The sequence below is a fragment of the Myotis brandtii genome, unplaced genomic scaffold (assembly GCF_000412655.1).
Source record: "Myotis brandtii unplaced genomic scaffold, ASM41265v1 scaffold7, whole genome shotgun sequence".
NCBI lineage: Eukaryota > Metazoa > Chordata > Mammalia > Chiroptera > Vespertilionidae > Myotis > Myotis brandtii.
This window is the reverse complement of record NW_005370740.1, coordinates 1209611-1217506: the sequence shown is the minus strand read 5'-3', so window position 1 is coordinate 1217506 and position 7896 is coordinate 1209611. Positions and strand designations below refer to the sequence as shown.

General features: G+C 40.4%; 1 protein-coding gene across 1 annotated transcript in view; it reads left to right on the top strand.

Moving 5' to 3' along the window:
- The first annotated feature begins 7119 nt into the window (after positions 1–7119).
- CECR2 (cat eye syndrome chromosome region, candidate 2) overlaps positions 7120–7896 on the top strand; it is a 57775-nt gene continuing 56998 nt past the window's right edge. Inside the window, exon 1 of the mRNA XM_014529930.1 lies at positions 7120–7210. The gene's annotated coding sequence lies outside the window, so the exon portion shown is untranslated. The remainder of the gene's footprint in view (positions 7211–7896) is intronic.

Genomic DNA, 7896 nt, shown 5'->3' with positions numbered 1-7896 from the left:
ACCTGGGTCTTCAGCAGCCTTCATGTCACTCAGCCACAATCTCTGCTCCTTTTTACAGCCTGAAGTTATGGGGACTTCTCTTCCCAGCTGTTTTGATTTTTAAAACAAAAAACAAAACAAAAAAAACAGTTTTTGGCTTTAACTGTTCTTAAAATTATCATTTCAGTATATTCAGGGTTTACAATGTGAGGGTTTAATTCACAGCCCTATGTCAGAAATGTAGTGGGGGGTTTTTTAGAGTTTTCTCATATTTTAGATCTATGGCATTATTTCATTTCTGTTGGTAATTATATTTGTCTTCCAGTTATTAAACCAGCATTTATTCCTCTTACGCATGTTCTCAAATTTTTCCCTTCTCTTTTCTCACAGATGCTGCTTTTTTTACTGCAGGCTCTTTTAACTTCTAGATGAGCACCTCCCTAATTATATATGCATATGAATTATGGAACTCTTGTTAAAATGCATATTCTGGTTTCCTTAAGTGTTGTGGGGCCTGAGGTGCTGTGCTTCCAGCAAGCTTCCAGGCGATTCTGAGGCCACCACCTTTGTCCCCATCTCTGGTACCCCTCCCAATCATTCCGCATACTACTCTCAGTACTATTTTTCTGAGAGAGATATCTGATTGTTTTACTCTATGCCTTCAGGCTTGATTGTATATGGAAATAAAATCCACACTCTTTAGAGTGGTTTTCAGAGAAGATGCTCAAGAAATAGGCCTGTCTTGCTATCATTCTTCAATCACCATCTTCACTTTTGGGAGAGCAATTGGTAATTAATACACATGCCATGAAGTTTCACTCTTTTTACTCTTCCTCACTGTGCATCTGCCAGGTAAGAGTCTCCCTGTCAGGGCACTGTGCAAATCTTACCTCCTTGGCAAAGTTTTATTCCACTATTCTCAGTTTCTCTACTTTGTCCCATACCACTTTATACATTTAATATAGTATTTATTACATTGTTTCATAATTCTTTGCTATCAAGAAAATATTTAAATGTCTACTCTGCATCATGCACTATTCTAGCGGTGAACACAATAAAATTAAATAAGTAAAAATGTCCCATTTGACTTACATTTTTAGCCCTTCCTCATTCCCTCGTTTTCTTCCTCCATTCCTCCTATTCGTCCATAACAATACTAAGACTTTCTTATTCATCTTTGTATCTCTGTTGTCTGGCATATAGTAGGACAGTGGTCGGCAAACTGCAGCTCGAGAGCCACATGCGGCTCTTTGGCCTCTTGAATGTGGCTCTTCCACAAAATACCGACTTCTGCGCATGGGCCACGAAGTTTCAATCACACTGTACATGCGCGCCCGCACGTGGTATTTTGTGTAGTAGTAGGAGAACTGTGTGTGTGTTTAGTTAATTTGACCACCTACTGTTTGCTAACTGCTGTGCTAGTATTATAGGTAGGGCCCCAGAGAAGAAAACAGGAATGTTTATTTCCCATAAGTAGCTTATGGAAGAGGAGGTGTTATTTTTAAGGAGCAGAAAAAAGGGCATTCACTGACACTATTGCTACAACATTTTATTTTTGCCTCTTCAGAGGGACAATATTATAGGTAGAAACTGAACAACTAGAACTTGCCCCTGGTGAAAGCAATACTGGTAAGAAGGGAATCATCCTTGTTAAGCATTCCCACCTAAACCAGAAGAGAATGTCTGTGGGTGGGAAGCAGGAGATGGAAAAGGAATTAGTAGTATAGTTTGAATTTGTGCCTACAAGATTGACTTTTTTTTTTTTTAAGGTATGTCAGGTAAAAAAAAATTAATGTAGATTTTGCATTTTGCTCTGCAGTGTGATGGTTTTGTAAAGTTAATGTTTTAAATTATTTACTGCACAATAAAAGTGATCCATATGTATCCTATGGCTTCTAGGAATTGTGGCATGCCTCCACACTGATCTGTGGTAAACTTCTTGGCTGTCCCCTCCCTGGTAAAGCCATTTAAGTTTTTATCTGTTCAAATGTGGCCTTTATCATAGCTCATTGTGGTACTTCTGTTCTTTAAAAACACTAGGAAACATCAGTTAGTACAGACTACAGTACCTTTAATCAAGAATGGCATTATGCTCTTGATTTACAATGATGGGGAAAAGGACAGAACACCAATCGAAATGTGAACATATTCACTTCCGAAGGAGTTGCGGAGGAACCAGCAAAGTGGAATTCAGCTAGGAAGATTTTGTGTAGATAACAGTTTTTCATGTAAAGGACTACAGATAGTATGGCTTGGCAGAAGGAAGGAGGAAAGGGATTTCTTTCTATAGGGAGAATGGTACCTGTGAAGGCTTGGAGAAAAAGAGTGATGAGGTGGTTATTGTAGCTGTTAAAACTATCAGGCTTTTCCAGTGGGAAAAGCACTGGACTGGGTGATCCTGGTTTCACTTGGCTGTGATTTGCTGAGTGCAATTGGAGAAATCACTTTAATCTTTCTAGACCTAGTTTCTTTATCTTTAAACTAGAGGCCCGGTGCATGAAATTCGTACACAGGTAGGGTCCCTAGGCCTGGCCAGTGATCAGGGCCAATCGGGGCTTTCCTTCCCCAGCTGCCAGCTGCCGGCTGAGGCCTTCTTTCATTCCGCACCGCCCCCTGGTGGTCAGTGCATGTCATAGCAATCAGTCGAACTCCGAAGGCAACAATTTGCATATTAGCCTTTTATTATATAGGAGGATTGAGGGAGTTGAAATAATATAATCTGTGATTTACCTTCCAGCTCTAGTATTAAGTAATTCTGGCTTACCTGTCAGATGAGATGGCCTGGATTTTTTTGCTTCAAAGTTCAGTTTCGTTACAATTGTAGTTTCATATTTGCATTTTGAGAGTCTTGCTTGCCTAGCGGACCAGGCTTAAAATATGAGCCATTCAAATCTTCCCCTTTGCTTCACATTTATTTCAGTTAGATCTTGAATTTATGTTTCTCCCTTTTCCCACTGTTTCTCTCATTCAGTAAGTCCTTCAGAATCTTTCTCTTGGATTGTTGTGTTTAACATTACATCACCACCCACCCTATGCACTAGAATTTATCTCTTATACATACCAGCTAGTTTAATCTCAATGTGTTTCTCCTCTAATTGTGGTGGTTCTCCATTGTCTTCCAAAGAAAGGCCAGACTGATTAACTCAGTATTCAGTATTGGCTATTAGTCTTAGCTCTCATTACTCCCCTCACATAATCTACAGAATAGTTCAACTGAACCTAATATCCTCTTGGTGCCTTTGCTCATATTGTTCCTGCACCTGGTTATGCCCTGCCTCTCCCCCATTGTCAAACACGTCACAGGCTTTCCATCTCAGGTGTGCCACCCACTGTCTTCATGAAATCCCTCAGGCTTCCCACAGCCAGAAATAATCCTTTTCTTCTCAACTCCCATAGCACCTTTTCTGTATCTAATAGTGCTAATTACTTTGTTTGGTTGTCTTTTTTTTATTTTTATATTTTTGTACTATCTTACCTCTCTAAACTAAGCTCCCCTGTGCAGGGTGGATGCTCAGTAAATATTTGTTGAATGAATGCATGAATTATAGTTCAAGTCCCTGTTATCTTTGGTTGGTAGTGTTTCTTATTTTTCTGGATAATCACTAAAAAGAATATAGAAAAGAACCCTGCATAAAGGAACTAATAAGCTAATATATAAAAATAAGAATTATTGCTTTAGATCTGTTAATAATTCCCAAGTTTGTACTTAAGGCAAACAAAGTGTTTTCAAGGTTCAGCCTTGTCTCTTGAGTTTCATTCACCTGGGCTTTCAAGGCACTATAGAATCCTTTTCAGTTGAACTACTACCTCAAAGTAGTTTGTGTTTTGTTTAGTTTACAAAAGAAATATACTGGTTTTATAGTCGAAGCAGACTATCCTCTTTAGTACATACTGCCATGTAACACCTTGCTGAACAGTCACAAGTATATTCGTATTTCTGTGTATGAACATTGCTGACCTGTCACGAGTTAACTTGTGTCTTTTTCTCAACCTCTGAGTCAAGTATTTCCAGAGATGTGGCAAACAATACATCCTAATTCTTTCCATCCATCTTGTATTATGGTAAAAGTTTTTAAAAAGATGCATCGTGGCAGAGAAGAATGTCACAGTGAATTATGTGCACTTTGTCTGATTGACCGAGTGACTTTGGTAGTCAGCTGGAAGATAGTAATGAGTCTAACATTAGACCATCAGGAAGGCAAAGGAGAAATGTGATAGTATATGACAGTGAAAGTGATTCGGAAGAATGGGCAGAAAAAGACATTTTACCAGCCTTGGGGGATTATACAAATATTTCAGGCGTAACTGTTCAATTTGAAGACGCACAAAGTATAAGTGAAGTAACCAATTTATTTTTTGACTAGAGGCCCGGTGGACGAAATTCTTGCATGGAGGCAAGGAGGTCCCTCAGCCTGCCCTCCACTCTCACGCAATCTGGGACCCCTCTGGGGATGTCCAACTGCTGGTTTAGGGCCGATCCCACAGGGATTCCTGCAGGATGGGGCCTAAACCGGCAGTCGGACTTCCCTCTCGCAATCCAAGACTGCTGGCTCCTAACCACTTGCCTGCCTGCCTGATCACCCCTGACCACACTGCCTGCCTGCCTGATCGCCCCTAACCACTCTGCCTGCCTGCCTGATGCCCCTAACTGCTTGCCTGCCTGCCTGCCTGATAGCCGCTAACCGCCTCTACCTCGGCTCCTGCCACTGCAGCTTCATGCGGAAGTGTTGAGTGTTTCCTTCCCACATCCCGCGTGGATGAGGGTTCAGGAACTGGAAGCGGAGCCGCACACAAATGACAGAGAAAATACACGATATAATTTGGAAATATTGGGGGACCAGGCGAGTAAGTCCAACTCAGGAGGAAGGACTCCCCCCGGTGCTCAGGCCTCACCAAGCTTTTATTGATTTGGGATACACCCATAGCATAGCCCTTAGGCAGGTGACCCCTGGCAACAGGCAGACTAGCCCATCAGCAAGGATTTACATAATAATAAATGGGGAAGTTGCTTCAGCTACCACTGTCTGGACAAACAGAGGTGGCGCCTAGCTCCGACCTTTGCTAAGGCTTCAAAGGCACCCAGCCTGGGGGGGTGGGGGGGGGGAGTCTCTGTCTACGCTTATCAGCTAGTGAAGACAATAAACAGTTTCCCACAGGGAAGGACATCCAGAAGGTTGTTCGGCTGTCTGGTCTACTTTAGCATATTACACTTTTATTATTTTAGATGAGGATTTTTTATATCTTGTTACTTCTCAAACCAATTTACACCATCACCAAATGGAAAAATACCACGAAATCTTTGCTAAAACTTCACCATGGATGGATGTTACTTATAAAGAAGTTTCTTGGTTTAATTATATTGATGGGACTAACAAAGAAGCCAGAATGGAAAGATTACTGGCCAACTGACCCTTTACTTGGATCACACATATTTCCATAAACTATGACTGGAAAAAGATTCAAGCAGATACTTATTACATTCTTTCATCTGAACAATAATTCACAAGCAACATGTAACACAGACCATGTTTACAAATTAAGGCCTCTTTTGGATCACTTTATCTCAAAATTTAAATCTTTATATATCAAAACAGCAGTTTTCACTCAATGAAACTGATTCAAGTAGAGGATGCATCAAATTGAAGACATATAATCTGGCAAAAAATAATAAAATATGGAATTTTAGTAAGGATACTTTGTGAAAGTTAGAGTGACTATATTTTCAACTTCAAGATATACATGGGTGAAAGTTACAACAGACTGTATTACCTGTCTTACGCCCTTTTCTTGGTTCTTGGCATCATATTTACCAAGATAATTACAACATCGTGTCTACACCTGAACAGCATACTGGTCTGTGGGACAATAAGGGAGACTGTGAGTTGCCAAAGCTACTAAAAGAAAAGTAGCCAGCTACATAAGCGAGTTCTGGCTCGAAATAGCCAGTCAGCAAGGTTTAAGGTCAGAAATTACGTCTTACACATACCTTGTGCTTTCAGAACTATTAATAAGATCCTTGAAAGTTTGGTAAATAAATCTGGATAAAGAACTGATTATGAGCTAGTCAAACCATAAGCATAGTGGACCCTGTTTAAAAGAAAACTTTGCATGACTTAGAACATATTCCATCACCTCAGAAAATACTGGTTTATTGGGAGATTGAGAAGAGAAATAGGATCTCCTAATTTTCCCCCCTGTCACTTTTTGACCTTGTAGCTTCGGAGCGCTCAACTAATCTTTGTTTAGAATGCTGTGCCAAAACAGGCTTTGGCGTTGTCTACCTGATCCCCAATGAAAGCAAATGCATCTCACCTAGGATTAGACCATTAATATAGACATTACCTCACTTCTCTCCAGATGATGTAAGATTAATCTCAGTTCTGGCAATCTATCATCAGTCATGTAGGTGTAGTGTACTTAAAGTATAAAAAATGCCAACTTACTTATTACCAATGCTTTTTTCAAAATATAGTGCTTCTTTTAAGCTGTTGCAGATCGGTAAATGAAGAAAAGTTTCTAACTAATTACATATTTGCTCCTTTAGTCTCTTGCCATTAAAAATAGAAAGCAGCCCTAGATGGTTTGGCTCAGTGGATAGAGCATCGGCCTGCAGACTGAAAGGTCCCAGGTTTGATTGTGGTCAAGGGCACATGCCCAAGTTGCAGGCTCGATCCCCAGTAGGGGGCGTGCAGGAGGCAGCCAGTCAATGATTCTCTCTCATCATTGGTGTTTCTATCTCTCTCCTTCTTCCTTCCTCTCTGAAATCAATAAAAATATATTTTAAAAAATAGAAAGCAGTACAGCATATTTATGTAAGTTAAATTCTTTGATAATTATTGATTTATAAAAAGTGGTATATGTGTACGTATTTCTTTTAGTGTGCTGATAAAAGGAATGGAGCTTGGGAAGGAGCAAGGTGAGAAATAAACCCCATGGAAAAACAGGAAGTTGAACTCAAGTTGCTCCTCTAGCAGTAATTGTGGCGAAGATGGTCAGAGTTGATCCATGACTAGCATTTCTGCTACACTGACCATTAAGATGCTTGGGAGAGGCATCAGGGGGTGGAGCGGCAAGGCAGATGGATTTTAAGAAATCTCTGTGTTTGATCTCTCAACTCTCTCTCTCTTCCTTCTCAGGAGTTAGAAGCAGCTCTTCACAGAGATGATGCAGAGTTTATTAGTGACCTAATCGCCTGCTTGCTTCAGGGCTGCTATCAACGAAGGGATATTACGTGAGTAATTCTGATCTTACTAAATTTTTTGAAGAGAGAACCAACCAATCAACCAGTCATCAAGATGTTTCATGTCTCCTAACAAACCAGTACTGATCATTAGCCGAAAAGACATAAAAGTGTAAACTGAGTATTTACAAATGGATTCCCAAATCTTGTGTTTGGTTCTTTCTGCAGTTGACTTTTTAAAAATGTTTTTATTGATTTTAGAGAGAGAAGAAGGGAGAGGCGGGGAGCGAGAGATAAAGAGATAGAGAAACATCAAGATGAGAGAAACATCGATCAGTTGCCTTCTGTATTTTTCCTGACCAGGAATTGAACCAGTGACCCCTTGGTTCCTGGGTTTACACTCAACTGCTGAGCCACACCAGCAAGACAACGTTTCTTTTACATCGGTGCTTCTCTCTCTCTAAAATCAATAAAAACTTTTTTTTTGGTTGTTTTTGCTGAGCTGGTGTGGCCCAGTGATTGAGTGTCAACACATGCACCCAGAGGTCATGGGTTTGATTCCTGGTCAAGGCACATGCCTGGGTTGTGGGGGCTTGATTCCTAGTAGGAGACATGCAGGAGGCAGCCAATCGATGTTTCTCTCTCTTCGATGTTTCTATCTCTCTCTCTCTCTCCCTTCCTCTCTGTAAAAATCAATGAAAATATTTTGTTTTTTGTTTTTCTCCTTGAATTTCAGA